The sequence below is a fragment of the Bubalus kerabau genome, chromosome 2 (genome assembly GCF_029407905.1).
Source record: "Bubalus kerabau isolate K-KA32 ecotype Philippines breed swamp buffalo chromosome 2, PCC_UOA_SB_1v2, whole genome shotgun sequence".
Classification (NCBI taxonomy): Eukaryota; Metazoa; Chordata; class Mammalia; order Artiodactyla; family Bovidae; genus Bubalus; species Bubalus kerabau.
This window is the reverse complement of record NC_073625.1, coordinates 78,566,373-78,579,588: the sequence shown is the minus strand read 5'-3', so window position 1 is coordinate 78,579,588 and position 13,216 is coordinate 78,566,373.

Here is a 13,216-nt window from a genome sequence, read left to right as displayed (position 1 = left end):
AAAAACATCTGAGGTCTCCTTTTCCCAGGCTTCATGGTTGAATTCTTCATTTCATTTAATTTCTGTCCTCATTAGGTTGATTCAGTTGTTTGTGTAAGCTTCATGTAAGGAGGGATAAAGTGAGTTTTTGTTTGTTTGTTTGTTTTTCCCTCTGATGGTCAGGGCTGAGTGAAGTGGTAATCCTGTCTGCTAATGATTGGGTTTGTATTTTTGTGTTGCTTGATGTTTGGATGAAGCATCCTGCACAGGATGCTACTGGCAGTTGGGTGATGCCAGGTCTTGTATTCAAGTGGTTGCCTTTGTGGGAGTTCTCATTATTTGATACTCCCTAGGGTTAGGAGTTCCCTGGTAGTCTAGGGTCTTGGAATCTCTACTCCCACTCCAAAGGCTCAGGCAGGGCTTGATCTCTGATGGAGTGGAGATTCCACAGGTGGTTTATTATGGCATTAAATGGTATTAAAACAAATATAAAAAAAAAGAGAGAAACAAAAGATGCACCCCAGACAAATGGCAATTACAAAATCAGGAAGATAGCTAAAATAATGGAATATACACACATATATATACCCGTAAGCAAAATGAAAACAATCCAAACAAATTAAAGTACAATAGATTTACCTGGTAAATAAAGGAAATAAAAAATGATATGCACCAGTTAGGAACAAAAATAACTAAAGCACTAACTGGAAAACAAAACTGATGCAAGGTACCAACTGGAGAATAAACTAACAAAAACAAAGCAAAGAAACATGGTGAGGAAAAGAAAGTAAAGAAAGAAATAATAGAAATGCAAAGTTAAATAGAGGTAGATTAATATATATATATATTAAACAGTAGGAAAAGTAAACAAAGGAACAAATGTATAGAAGATAATAAATTTTAAAAATTTGAAAATTGAAATTTAATAAAAGAGAAAAAGAAATAAAAGAAAAGGAAAAACAACAACAACAACAACACAGGACAGCAAAAGGCCAAAGTAGAGGCAGAAGTATATAACAGAATGGACAAGAAAGTTGTGTTACATATACCCAATGGAATATTACTCAGGTATTAAAAGGAATGCATTTGAGTCGGTTCTAATAAGGTGGATGAAACTGGAGCCTATTATACAGAGTGAAGCGTCAGAAAGAAAAACACTAATACAGTATATTAATGCATATATATGCAATTTAGAAAGATGGAACAACAACCGTATATGCAAGACAGCAAAAGAGACACAGATAAAAAGAATAGACTTTTTAACTCTGTGAGAGAAAGCAAGGGTGGGATGATTTGGGAGAATAACATTGAAAAACATGTATATTACCATATGTGAAATAGTGCTAGTCCAAGTTCAATGCATGAAACAGGGCGCTCAAAGCTGGTGCACTGTGATAACCCAGAGAGATGGAATGGGGAGGGAGTGGGAATGAGTTTTAGGACGGGGGACACATGTACACCTGTGACTGATTCATATCTGTGTTATGACAAAAAACCACCACAATATTATAAAATAATTAGCCTCCAATTAAAATAAATATTTTTTTAAAAGGAGTGATATGAGCAAGTGGGAAATCGTGGCAAACTAGAGAATATGGTTACGATATTTTTGAAAAGAAAAAAAAGGAGGGGGGGGGGCAGACAGAGCTCCTATTCAGCTCCACTAGATCTTTAGTATGTAGCAACAATGCCAACTCTTCTGATTTGTAAAAAGCTGCCCCAAATCTAGATTTCCACTTGAAATTCTTCAACTTTTAAGTCTGATATCTAATTCATATATGTTAAAACATGTGGAGATTAAACATGAAGGTCCCCAGTTTGAGGCCTCTCAATTACAGTAAGTCCCCTTCATATGAACCTTCAAGATGCAAACTTTCAAAGATGTGAGTGCATGTTCCATAAACATCAGGCAAGAGTGAAATTGCAGCTTACTCTCCATCTCCTACTGGTGACAATCCTTCAGCTCTACCATCTCCCACTTTCTATCCCTTCTCCTGTCAGTAACTCTTCTTGCCTAATATTCCAGCCCCTGCATGCCAGCTGCTGTACTATACTACTGTACTTTTCAAAGTAGTGTACTATGAGATTAAAAAAAAAAAAAAAGTTTTCTGTAAAAAAAAAAAAAGAAATAAAAAATGTGATTAAAAAAATCTCCAAAGCTTAAATAGATTTAATAGTACTTCAATAAAATATTTTAATAAAATTGACAACTACAGCAACAGTGGGGGAGAAAAAGAGAAAGAAAAAAAATCCAGAAGAAACTACAGAGCAAGTCAAAATATAAGAATAATAAATATTTTTCTTAAGTGTCTGCTGTCAGTGTCATTTCCCTCACTGGGAATCACAGTCCACCATGCCCTTCAACACTATGCTGGTCTCTAGACCTGCTGTGGGGGCAGCTCAGACTCTAATTTGTTTCTACTCTTATGTGTTCTTGCCTCCAATATCCACAGCTGTCAGACCAGTGTGTTTTCTTTTGTGAGAATTATCAATGTCTTTTTGTATATTCCATAGACACAGATTCTGCTTAGTTAATCCTGTGGATTTAATCTACAGTTTTTATAGCTGTTGGAAAGGTTTTGGGTCCTCTTCCTTAGTCACACTGCCCCTGAGTTTCAATTTTGGTTTTATCTCCACCTCTGCATGTAGGTCGTCCACTGGGTTTGCTTCTGAGACTGCCCTAGAGAGCTTGGGTGTGGCCCAGTGAGTGCCAGGTGTGGAGGTGGTGTAGCTGCTTGGGTTGCAGGGGTTCTGGCACCATCAGGTACTCAGGGGAGTTGGTGGCTAGGGCAGCAAGAAATATGGTGCTCTAGAAGGGTATGGCAACCCACTCCAGTATTCTTGCCTGGTGAATCCACCAGACAGAGAAGCATGGCAGACCACAGTCCACAGCGTCACAAACAGCAGGATACCTTTTTCTAGCCTATGGCAGCTCTACCCCAGTGAGGATTGAGCATGAAGGTGGCACAGCTGCTTGGATTGCAGGGACCCTGGCAGCACCAAGTATCCAGGGACATGGACTGTCTCTGCTACAGGAGCTATGGCCCTATCAGAGTCTTTTTTTAGCCTCTGGCAGCTGGCAATCAAAAGGCCTTTTCGCCTAGTCCTTCTCCCTTGCTCTGCCCATTCAGGCACTTAGAGGGCTCCCCTGCCTGGGGTCCTTCTTTGTTTCTCAGCACATCAGGCACATGAAGGGGTCCCCCTGGCTGGGGACCAACTCTGGTGTTTGGCACCTCAGATGCTTGTAGGGCCAGCCTCTCTATTGTTCAGGTGTCAGCGCTGGAGAGTGGGGAAGGAGAGGCTATGATGATGGCTCCACCCACTATGCATGACTCAGCAGCATCGCCTTGCTTCCATGGCTGCCTGGGTTTCCTGCATGGGCATTTCCCATCACAATCTCCCCCTCATGTCTCCTTGGCTGTCTCCCCACAGCAATAGCAGACCTGCCCCTGGGATTGCTCTGCAAGATCCAGCTCCCAGCCTCTGTCCCTTTTAGGGGACCAGCGTCCTTGTCCAGGGCATGTATGGTGGGAGCAAAGATTGTATGATTCTCATTCCATTTAGGCTGTCTCAGATCAGCTGCTTCACTTTCAGCCTCAGAAGTTTCTCCTCTGACCCCAGCTATTGCCCCGATGTGGGGATTGGAGCCCTGCTTCAGTTTCCCCACCTGCTGAGGGCCAGTCCTGTCCTACTAACTCTCCTATTTTTCTCCCTAGTTCCAACATCCTACCGAGTTTTGCATGATACTATGTATTCTTTTCCAAACGGTCAGGTACTCCTGCCCACTCTTGGCTGGTGTTCTGCAAGCACCTCTGTGTCTGAAGGTGGATTTCTAATGTATCTGTGGAGAGAGATGTACTCCATATCTGCCTGCATCTCCACCATGTTCCTCCATGATCCATCATTTCTTGAAGCATTTTAGGAAATACCTGAGCAGCTACCACATCTGCACTTGCTACCTTGTCATTTTTACATCTTCAAGGTTGACTCTAGCTATGAACTGATGAAACCAGCTGTGGCTGGCATTAAAAGATGCACCCTCTGATTCTTCATTGTTTCTTCTTCAAGTTTTCATAAAGGATTTTAGCTTTCTCTCGAATCAGCATTATGCTGGGTGGGACTTGACCCTGACGCTGATCCTGCATCCACACATTGAGAAGTTCTCCATCTCCTCCATTACTTTTCCACACTTCATCAACATCGTTTTTGACATCTTTGGCACACAGCAGGTTTCGTGTGTTCCATGATCTTGTCCTTCTTTTTTAGAATCATGCAAATAGTTGGATGATTCATGTTATAAGAATAAGTGATGTCTACCATTTTTATTCCTTGCTCCACTCTCTCAATAACTTTCATTTTTGCTTTCATTGTTATTGGTTGATACTTCTGAGCAGTACCAGCTGCATCACTGCTGCTTTTATGCTTGCTTCTGGACATCCTAGGCTTGAAATACAGATTCTATAGTCTATACAGAACTGTACAGTAAGAACACAGAAGCGCAACCACTTTTAGAGGATGCAGGCACATGACAATATACACCAGACCTGTGAACTAATTTACATGATTAGACACCCAAATACAAGTTTGTATCTTTGAAAGTTCATAACTTGAAAGTTCATATGTAGGAGACTTAGTGTATAGATGAAGAAATGGTGATAAGGAGAAATAAAATGATAACTTTTCCTGTCTAGTTAGTAAATTACCAAGAAAATGTTTTCAAGGACAACGTTAGATAAATTCTTCACATAAAGTAATATTATACCTGATATTTTTAACAATGCAAAATTCATAAAATCAAATAACATCTTTGCCATTCACAGATAATATACTATAATGCCTTTTTGGTTCATTCTTTGGAACATCTTTGGAGTTCAACTGTCTCTTTACCAAATTTTCTTCCAAAACTTTTTCAGTCATTTTTTTTTTAAGCTCTCTTGGATTCTGCTTTTTTGAGAGAATGGAAAAATGATTAGGTCATACTGTCTGTAAGAAATCAGAAATGCTTTTGTTATTAATGAATAATTTATAGAAAGTATGAATTGTATTCTTGTCACTTAAAACATCAGATGCATATTATTTAAAAAATATGAGAATATTGAAGATACTCATAGCAATAGTATGGGAGTCAAATTATTTCATAAATATTTGCTATAGTCTTCTACTATGCCCCAAATAAATGGGTTTTGAAAATTATAGTTGAAGTGAGGCTAAGGCATTTAATCATTCTGAAAACCTATTTATTGTGTACATATCACATAACAGTAGAAATGATTTCTATTATAACACAAACCAACACACAATTAAAAACAAATAGTTTTCTTCCCTGTAAGTCTGAAATCCTTGCTACCCTTTCATTTCTTGAATCATCTTCTCATGCAGGCGGTGAATTTTGCAGGGCTTCTGTATGAGAAAAATTACTGGGATCCCCTGCAGCCTGCAATTCAAGCAATCTCATACCCTTGAAAAGACAGTGAAAATGAATTCCGTGATAAAACCTATTCCTGGGAATTGGAGGTGACAATTGTAGGCTACAAAAATGTTTTCTGCTTTCTTTGGAGAATCAGGGTGGGAGGTATTCTGCGTGCCTTCAATGAGAGTTAACCTGCATGTCTCGATTTTGTAATGCAAAGTGATACCTGGATAAACAGGATCTTAAAGTAAAGAATGGATATAATTTCTATGTAAATTGGATATCCCCAATGGATATCCATCTCATGTCATTTGGTATGTATAACTAAGAGATGTATTATGTATACATACCAATATACATATTGGTATGTATAACTAAGAGATAAAGATTATGTATTGGGCAATAATGAAGGGATGATCAATAAAGATAGATGTCCTGTGCTTTATCTGAAACTTGTCTATAAATAGATATAAGTTGAATAGGAAGTTCTCATCAAACACTGATGACTACTATAAAAGCAATGCATATCCTGCTACACACATGAAAAAGTGAGCATTTTGAAGGTTTGCTGCATTGAAGACATTGTGGATCTCATTTAAAAATATCCCTAAATGATTTCAAGGTTCAACAAAAGCAAAATCAGCAGATAACTCACACACAAAGTTTTCTTAAAGATTCCACTTGTGCCTTGTGATTGGTGGAATTCAAAATATGTATAAGGATTTCTTCATTCCTCAAAAAGCTTTTAGATTTGGCAGAAATTAATTTGTAATTTAAATTAGAGATAAAGTTTCATGACTCACAAAATTCCGAATGTTCTTCTTATCAGCATACTTGATAGTGAATCAAAATCTAGGTATATTTTTCCTTTAAAATCTTATGCTGTCAGTCCTTTCCTTTTATGTAAGACACGTCCTTCACACCTTTTGTCAAATTTGGGTTGACATTTTAAAAAATGACTCTATAATGAAATTACAATTGTAAATATCTTAATTTTTAGTATCATATGTAGCAATTTAAAAATACACAGGTGGAATACAGATTCCTATTTTGATATATACTGAACTAATTTCCCACCAGGGATCCCCAGGTGGCACAGTGGTAAAGAATCTGCCTGTTAATGCAGGAGACATAAATGATGTGGGTTTGATCCCTGATTTCAAGAAGATCCTCTGGAGTAGGAAATGGCAATGCACTCAAATATTCTTGCTTGCAAAATTCCATGGATAGAGGAATCTGGTGAGCTACAGTCAATGGGGTTGCAGAGTTGAATATGACTGAGCAACTGAGCACTCATGCACCAAACTCATTTCTATAGTTTTTCCATATATGATCCTGTTAGGTCCGGTGAGTCTAATAATGAACATTTGAGAAAACATTGAATAAACCCAGATCTCACTCCATTTGCCCACAACTTCTTCACTATTTGCTTGCATGCTAGTTGTTTATTTGTTCTGTCTCTCAGTCATGTCTAACTATTTGCAACCCCATGAACTGCAGCATACCAGGCTTACCTATCCTCCACTATCTCCCTGAGTTTGCTCACATTCATGTCCATTGAGTCCATGATCCCATTCAACCTTCTCATCCTCTGTCTCCCCCTTCTTCTACTTCGGTGATCAGCCTTCTTTCTGGTCCAACTCTCACATCCATACATGACTACTGAAAAAACATAGCTTGAACTATACAGACTTTAGTCAGCAAACTGATGCATATTAGGATACTATCCAAATCTCTCCTCACTCCAAGTTCACAGTAAATCTCCAGTATGGGTAAGCAGATTTACAGAGGCAGAATATCATAACAACATATCAGTACATATCAATAACATGTATTAAAATATTATTCCATTAATTAAATTCAGTTTATTATGAACTCATTCTATTCCAATGTCTACTAAATACCTCTAAACTTTATACTCCACTCCATGGTTTGTCATCTATTTTCTGAACTATTGCCCCTGAATTATTAGGGGAAAGAACTAATAGCTCTTCTGAACTATTGCCAAGTTAGGACTTCTTCCTAACTATGATTTTGATCACATCATCCCAAACCTAAATAATTTTCAAAAAGCAGTGTAATGCTCAAAATTCTCCAAGCGAGGCTTCAACAGTACATGAACCAAGAACTTCAAGGTGTTCAAGCTGGATTTAGAAAAGGCAGAGGAACCAGAGACCAAATTGCCAGCATCTATTGGCTCATAGAAAAAGCAAGAGAGTTCAAGAAAAACATCAACTTCTGCTTTTTTGACTATGCCAAAGCATTTGGCTGTCTGGATCACAACAAACTGTGGAAAATTCTTAAAGAGATGGGAATAACAGACCACCTTGCCTGCCTCCTAAGAAATTTGTATGCAGGTCAAGAGGCAACAGTTAGAATTGGACATGGAACAACAGACTGGCTCCAAATGGGGAAAAGAATATGTTAAGGCTGTATATCATCACGTTGCTTATTTAACTTTTATGCAGAATACATCATGTGAAATACCAGGCCAGAGGAAGCACAAGTTGGAATCAAGACTGCCAGAAGAAATACCAATAACCTTAGATATGCCAATAACACCACCCTTATGGCAGAAGGGGAAGAGGAACTAAAAAGCCTCTTGATGAAAGTGAAAGCAAAGAGTTAAAAAGCTGGCTTTAAATTAAACATTCGTTTAACTAGGATCATGGCATCTGGCCCCATCATTTCATGGCAAATAGATGGGTAAATAATGGAAACTGTGAGAGACTTTTATTTTCTCGGGCTCCAAAATGCACATCCAGAATGACTGCTGCTGCTGCTGCTAAGTTGCTTCAGTCGTGTCTGACTCTGTGCGACCCCATAGACGGCAGCCCACCAGGCTCCTCCATCCCTGGGATTCTCCAGGCAAGAACACTGGAGTGGATTGCCATTTCCTTCTCCAATGCATGAAAGTGAAAAGTGAAAGTGAAGTCGCTCAGTCGTGTCCAACTCTTAGTGACCACATGGACTGTGGCCCACCAGGCTCCTCCGTCCTTGGGCTTTTCCAGGCAAGAGTGCTGGAGTGGGGTGCCATTGCCTTCTCTATGACCAATCTAGACAGCATATAAAAAGCAGAGATTTTACTTTGCCAACAAAGGTCAGTATATTCAAAGTTATGGTTTTTCGAGTAGTTATGTATGGATGTGAGTGTTGGACCATAAATAAAGCTGAGTGCCAGAAAATTGATGCTTTTGAACTGTGGTGTTGGAGAAGACTCTTAAGAGTCCCTTGGACTGCAAGGTGATCCAACCAGTCAATACTAAAGGAAATCAGTCCAGAATTTTCATTGGAAGGACTGATACTGAGGCTGAAGCTCCAATACCTTGGCCACATGATGTGAAGAACTGACTCATTGGAAAAGACCCTGTTGCTGAGAAAATTGAAGGCAGGAGAATGGGACAACAGAAGATGAGATGGTTTGATGGCATCACCGACTTGATTTACGTGAGTTTGAGCAAACTCGGGGAGTTGGTGATGGACAGGGAAGACTGGCACACTGCTGTCCATGTGGTCTCAAAGAGTGGGACACGGCCAAGAGACTGGACTCAACTGAACATGCTGGTGCTCTTTTCTTCTAGAATCCTCCATATGCCGAGGTTTTGTTTTTTTGTTTTTTTGTTTTTGTTTTTTTTTTTGCTTTTTTTTTTCCTGATCTATCCAAGAGTACTAAGAATGTTCCCTTTGCCTTCTAACATTACACATTTTCAGATGTGACCAAAAGTCAATGCATTTTCCAGAATCATGTAAAACCCTTCTGGAAAATGCTTCCTCAGCTTTATCTTCCATTAGGTTTAAAGAGTTATAAGATGGTTGAAACTGGGAAACCTCTGCTGTTTCCTTATTAGCTGCAGACTCTTTCATTGTCTCGGACTGACTACATAGAGCCTTATGCCAACCTGCTTTTTAAAACTGACTGTTGCTATGAGTAATCTTTCACCTCATCAGATATTTTTGTCACTGCAGCACAGGTTAGGGTAAAGTTGGAATCCCTAATATATAAAACTGGCATTGGCACCTTCGTTTTCTATTACTATTATGTATGTCAAGGTTGAATAATGATAATAATTCTTATTTAGAATTAGAAGTTATATTCTAACATGACAGAAATAGTCATAATATCTAAAATATTTCTCTTAAAATAATAATTTGCATTAAATATATAGATATTTTTATAATATTGTAACAGTGTTATTAAATTTTATATATATATGTATATATGCATGTATATATACATACACACACACATAGACAGTCAAAGAGACAGAGAAACAGAAAGACAGAGACAGAGAAAGAAATAGGGAATATCTGATTTGAATCACTCTCTGCCATTAAAAGAAGTTTGAAGTTTACGAAGTGTGGTAGTTTTGTTACCTAAACTTTAATAAAAGTAGAAATTTAATTGCAGGTTTTATGTCATATACAGCCCTAATAGTTGTATTTCAGACATTCTAAGTTTCACAGATATGAATTAATTGTCTTCTCATTTGTGTCTTTTTGTGTTCGATTTTTCTAAAATAGAATATATCTGTGGGGGAAATTTGGCAAAACGACTGCAATACAATCTAACAAATGAGGTTATGATGTTAACGAAATATTTTATGCAGTAGCTGGCAGTTTCATTATGCATTTCGAGTTCATACAGGGTAACTCATCCAAACAATAGATAGAGCTATTACAAATATTTTACAACTAAATAGCAATCCAAATAAATCTCTCATATAAAGTCATGCTGTTGAGATACTGGTGAAGTCCAATGTTGTTTTAAAATCAGGCATATGTTTATAAAAATGCAACAGGCTAAAATGCTTAACAAAAGTCTTCACAGTCTGTTGGTACATGCTTAAGAAGTAAATGCTTTTTTGATTTATCAGTTTTCTTAATTTTCTTTCCTTATAGAATATTCTACATGCCACTGCCATAGTTTTGCTAAGAGTCAGACTTATGAATAATTCTGATTCACTTTTTTTCTTATGTGGTTCGGTTTACTTAAAGGAAGAAACATATAATTTGATAAAAATAAAAAAGAAGAATGTTGGAATTCTAATGCTGTTTTATAATGTTGAGACAACTTTTCTATTATTGAATCCCTTCTTTAAGAAGGAAATTGTACATTTTACTTTGTGTATGAATAATACTACGAAAAATTAGAAGGAACAGTCACCCCTAACATCACTCTACACATCTTAGGGAAACACAGATTGTGACTAGATAGATATTCACTTATATGCTCATGTAATTTTATATTTCACTCTTTTTGTTCATACACAGCTTATTGTTTTATTTTTGAGAGTCTATTTTTGGAACTGGGATTATTAGAATAAGAAACGTTAATTTAAATTTCATATGCATTCTCACCCATCAATTCCTCTAATACATTTTTCCATAACACACACACGTTACAAAGAAAGAAACAAGGTCCTAAAATCATATACCAAGCCTGAACTTAGAGTTCTTTCTATTTTCCCACCTGTACCTCACAGAAAATGTCTCAAAATAGTGAATCTGTTTGTACTTCTTCTTTTATATAGGCCTAATCACTGGCTGTGTCTAAGAAAATCACTTTCTGGGGGTACAAAGCTCATGTTTTATTACAAATTCAGAAATTCATATTTTGAGGTAATTTTATATTATCAGTATAGTATTTTAATGTCTAAATATTAATCATTTTTATAAAAGATGTATTTGGATAATTTTTTAATACTTTTAATAAGTTTCAGTAGCCACCAACCAGTGAATTATGTTTATCTGTTGTACATCTTTGTTAGAAGACATGGTATATAAAACGTTTTAGTCGAAATTAAATAATGATTTTGGGGAAACTTGACTTGATTAAAAAAAATGTTATTGCATTATTCTACTCAATAACCCTGTATGCGAGACAGCAAAAGAGACACAGATGTATAGAACAGTCTTTTGGATTCTGTGGGAGAGGGCAAGGGTGGGATGACTTGGGAGGATGGCATTGAAACATGTATAATATCATATGTGAAATGAATCGCCAGTCCAGGTTCGATGCATGATACAGAATGCTCGGGGCTGGTGCACTGGGATGACCCAGAGGGATGATATAGGGAGTGAGGTCGGAGCGGGGTTCAGGATGGGGAACACATGTACACCCGTGGCGAATTCATGTTGATATATGGCAAAACCAATACAATATTGTAAAGTAATTAGCCTCCAATTAAAATAAATAAATTTATATTAAAAAATAAAATCTGAAAAAGAAAAAAAAATGTTATTGCAACTCTTCATATTCATGTTACTTCTTTTCTTTGTCTCTTCTGCCTTTGCTCCTTGTAGGATTTTAAGTTTTCTTTTCTTTTTTTTTTTTTTTTTATTGAGAACACATGAGTATTTTTCTTTGCTAGATACATTCAAAATTCCCCCATAGATTGCCATAAACACCAACATAAAGAGCTTTGGAAAAGACAAGCAATATGTACTGTTCATTCCACCTACTTCCTTATCCTCTTGAGACTCTTTACCTTTTTCATTAGGCTGCCCTGATTTCTTTTGGACCCTAAACACACAGTTCAGTGCTGATTTTCATGGCTGGGCTGATTCACATATTTCAATATAATTAACACCAATGAAAAGCAGTTTTGAATAAAAAAGAAAAATCCTTATCAGTAAAACGTGTCATTGGCATAGTTAATGAAATTTTTTTTTCTCTAAAATCTTATCTAACCGTAAACTTATTTAGTGATACTTTTGAGAAGGTTTTATAGCCTAGGGTGAAGTGATTATTCTTTACTTACTGTATAATGCATACTTGTTTCTAACCCATAGGAAAGTCACTTTTGTCAAAATATTTTTTAGTAATTTTACATTAAATATTAGAATTAAAATGTTAGTTTCATTTTTTTTCCATTCCAGAGCACAGTAGACAAGGTATGAAAGGAATTGATAGTCCAAAAGTCTTTCCATTATTATTTGAAGACAAGAATACTGTGCTATATTAAGCAATGTATCACACACACTAAAATATTAACCTACATGAATTTTTTACATCTGCTAGTGAAAGTCTTTACATAGCTAAAATGTGGAAATTAGTAATATTGGAGACAAAGCCATGAAAAATTAGAAATAAAAAGTGTTATTAGATGAGCAATCTCTACTCTATTTAGAGTTCATAGTCATTACCTACATTTTCTAGGCCAGGTGTAAGCTCTTTAAAACTTGATAGTTCCTTAAGAAGCTATCCCAGGATAGAAAGAAAGGAGGAAAGAAATAAAGAGTGAAAGAGGGAGAGAAAGAAAGACATTTCCATGAGCTGTCAGGTTTTTCTGTATATAAAAAAAAAAGTATGAATGTAAATTTATAAGGAATTGCTGCACTTCATACCTTAAAATTGGCAGTCCATTACCCTGTTACTGTATTGGCAAAGCTGAAAGATTTTTCACAAAATTGCATGTTTTGTTGAGAGCGTCCAGGTCTGCTAAGTAAATGCCTACTAGTAAAACATATCGTCTGCACACATACATAGTATTTTGCAAAAAAGCATTTCTCCTGTTTAAATGAGACAGCTCTCTGAATTTACTTAAGCCATATCATGTAGAATACAACTTCTACACTGGTGAATGAAGTTGGGTTAGCTGGTTAGAGGTATTACTTAGTAGACCTGCCTGAAGAATTCCATGGACAGAGGAGCTTAGTGAGCTATAGTCCATGGGGTCATAAAGAGTCAAACAAGACTGAGTGACTAATGCTTTCAATTTCATTACATTTTAAACCAGATGTTTGTGTTCTTACTTTTTATTTTCTTTACCAAACTATTTTAAAATTCTATTATTGTTTAGACTGAATTTGTTAATTAAAGTCATA